The 3,008-nt window shown below is 48.6% G+C and overlaps 1 pseudogene; it reads left to right on the top strand.

Moving 5' to 3' along the window:
• The window catches only part of LOC112113769, a 17,636-nt pseudogene extending 17,381 nt beyond the window's left edge, over positions 1-255 (top strand).
• Positions 256-3,008: the final 2,753 nt, after the last annotated feature.

The following is a 3,008-nucleotide window of genomic DNA, read 5'->3' on the forward strand; positions in this document are numbered from 1 at the left end:
ATTAAAGAGCACAAAGTGATTGGCATATATAGCAATTTCCTGCAATTCCAAGTCCCATCTAATGGTTGTTTCTTTCAGGGAGATTCAGGTGGACCACTGGTTTGCCAGATTAGAAGAGAAAAGTGGGAAGTGCATGGTGTAGTTAGCTTTGGGCCTATTGGATGCAAAGTGGAGAACAAACCCAGTGTCTTTACGAGGACTTCTGCTTACATTTCCTGGATTGAAGCAACCAGAATCCGGGACTTCTTTTTGTAAAGACATGAAATACAACTTAAGTGGGAAAAAAATAAAAATATTTAAATAAATAAATTAATGTCTTCATTTCTAATTTTGAGGTTAATTAGGCTCTTTGCAGAGGGCAAGATAGATGAATCTGCTGTACCCTTCACTTGTTTCCCCTTTCCTGAGTACCAGATCACTAGGTTAAATTTTCAGTGGTGTACAGTTCTGTTAGCTGTCTTTCATAGACGCTTTCCCTTCTCATTTTGTGTTTTTCCTTTCTCAGTCCCCCATCTTCTTTCTGACATTTTTTCTTCTTAGACCCCAAACTCTAATTCTCCATGCCTCTATTCTCTTCTGCAAGTGCTGATCAAAAGGAATAGGATGTACACCAGACAATACTGAAGGCTGCACTAGGCAACAACAAATTATTGGACATCCTTAAAAAAGAAATTCAGGATACTTAACAGTTCAGTGTCCCTTGCCAGGTGATTTGTTCAGTGATTAAGTAAAGGAGCCCTGTAGCTATTGTGGGGGATTTGATGAGCTACCATATTGCAATTTTCTTAATTAAGAAACTTGAAAAACATTTCTCCTTCCATAATATATGGGGCATAGGCTTGAAGTTGCTTTGGAGAGCTAGAGCGAGCTCCTTCTAAAATAATTAAAAGATGGGGAGAGGTGAATGGAGATTTTGGAGGTTGGGGAGAAAGCAGGAAGACAATGGAGGTGTTTCTGCAAAGTGCTTGGTCTCCAGCTCTGGGTGTAGCTTTGACTTTTTCTGCTTTAAAACATTAATCTTTATATAGTCTCATCCAGTAAGCAAATTAACATCACTGCAGTGAAAAGGAAGTGGTGAGATATTGTTCACACCTTTATCTATGCTGTTGTTTAGGGGGAGATAGGTTTCTTTGAGGGAGTAGGAGGTGAAACAGCTCTGCCCCCCCCCATCTCTGCATCTATTCTTTAAATCAGTAGTAGTTCTCAATCTATGGGTCACAGAAAGCTGGCAAGTCACAGTGACTTCTACAGGCATCCAGCATATTCTTGCATGAAGGCCTGAAAAATTAGCTTGAAACAAGTATGAGGAAACAGCCAGTCTTCCTCCACCAGTGGACAGAGAGGATGGGGGAGTTGCCCTTGGAACCTGGAGCTACCCAGTGAAAAATTTGCTAGTGAAAAATTTCTGAATAAGGTACTTTTCTACCCAAGTATGTGCTGCAGTTGCCACGGGGATGTTATTGGATGGTGAAGGGGAGTGAAAAAGCAAGATGGGCAGTGCCATGTGGGCTGGGGACAGAAAAATGAGGTAAGGCAGTCTGGATGAGGGAGAGTGGGAGGGGTGGCAAGGCTGGGTACTTGTGGTTGGAAAGGTTGGACAATGGTGAATGGGAGAGGAGATTTGGTGCTGATGGGTAGCTGGGGAGGCTTGGCACTGGCAGGTAAGTGGCCATAGGGTTCTGTGCCTCAAGCTGTGGCCTACTTTGAGACAGTCTGACAGCTCTGCCTTAGACCAAACTTGCTGTGCCAGCTGCTCCCCCCTCCCCCACACTCATTGCAGCATGCCTGATCCCTTCTCAGGTCCCCCTCCATCAGACCCAGAGGCTCAGTCAGATGCTATGCACAAAAGCAAGCTGTAGAGGTGGGAGAGTTACAGCTCTCGCCCACAATTCAGCCAGATGAGATCCTGGCTGAGATGCGGACAAACATGATGGGGCAGTCAAATGAGATCCTGGCCACCCGACAGCCCTGCCTTAGCAAAAGCAATGTTAGTGACGAAGAGACATTTCTGGGCTTTCTCCTGGTCACTGCTGCCAGTTCCATTTGTGTCCCATATGCCAGGAGCCCTAGGGCACTGAGTTGGGATTTTTCTTTCTTTTTTGGATGCCAAAAACCTGCCAAGGAATTCTTTTGACACCCCCCCCCCCACACAAACCCATGTATGAAAGTGTGTAGGGGTGCTAGCTCGTCTCATGCCAGCAGAAGGGGGGTGTGTGTTCCTGAAGCCCCAGCCGCGGGAGTCCTGTGATTTGTGAAAACTGAGGTTCTCACGCAAAGAAAAAAAATTGATATTACTAGCCCCAAGGCGACCTGAGCGCACCTCACAGGCGCTACACTGCCAGGCCAACGGAACCCAACCCCTCTGTGCAGCCCCAGCCTAGGCTTGCTCTCTCAGGGGGTCTGACATTAGAGGTGGTTTTGGAATTAATTGGTAAACTTAACAGTAACAAGTCACCGGGACCAGATGGCATTCACCCAAGAGCTCTGAAAGAACTCAAATGTGAAATTGCGGAACTATTAACGATGGTTTGTAACTGTCCTTTAAATCAGCTTCTGCACCCAATGCCTGGAAGATAGCTAATGTAACGCCAATATTTAAAAAGGGCTCTAGAGGTGATCCCGGCAATTACAGACCCATCAGTGCTGGGCCGAGGGGAGCTGCTTCCCCAGGCATGGCGGCTCGTGCGCCATGCCCTGGCCCGGCCCTCAGGGTGCTCAGCAGCACCAGCTCCTGCCACCTGCCCTGCAGCAGGCAACCCCGCCCCCCCGCGGGTGGCCGCCGTCCTCGGCCAGTCCCCCTCTCCCATTGCCCCCCTCGCTAAGCGGGGCGGGAGGGGCAGGGGTTTTGAGCATGCGCAGACCCAGTTCTAGCGCAGCAGGAAACTCGGGCTGGCAAGGTGCCCGCACTGGTAGTGGCGCCTCTCTGCCGCTACGGGTCAGCACACGCACACTACTCCACGCGAGGCTTCACGACGGGCATAGTTCTCGCGAGAGTAGCCGCTCGCTCC

This window comes from Terrapene carolina, unplaced genomic scaffold (assembly GCF_002925995.2).
Source record: "Terrapene carolina triunguis isolate 2854851 unplaced genomic scaffold, T_m_triunguis-2.0 Scaffold146, whole genome shotgun sequence".
Lineage (NCBI taxonomy): Eukaryota > Metazoa > Chordata > Testudines > Emydidae > Terrapene > Terrapene triunguis.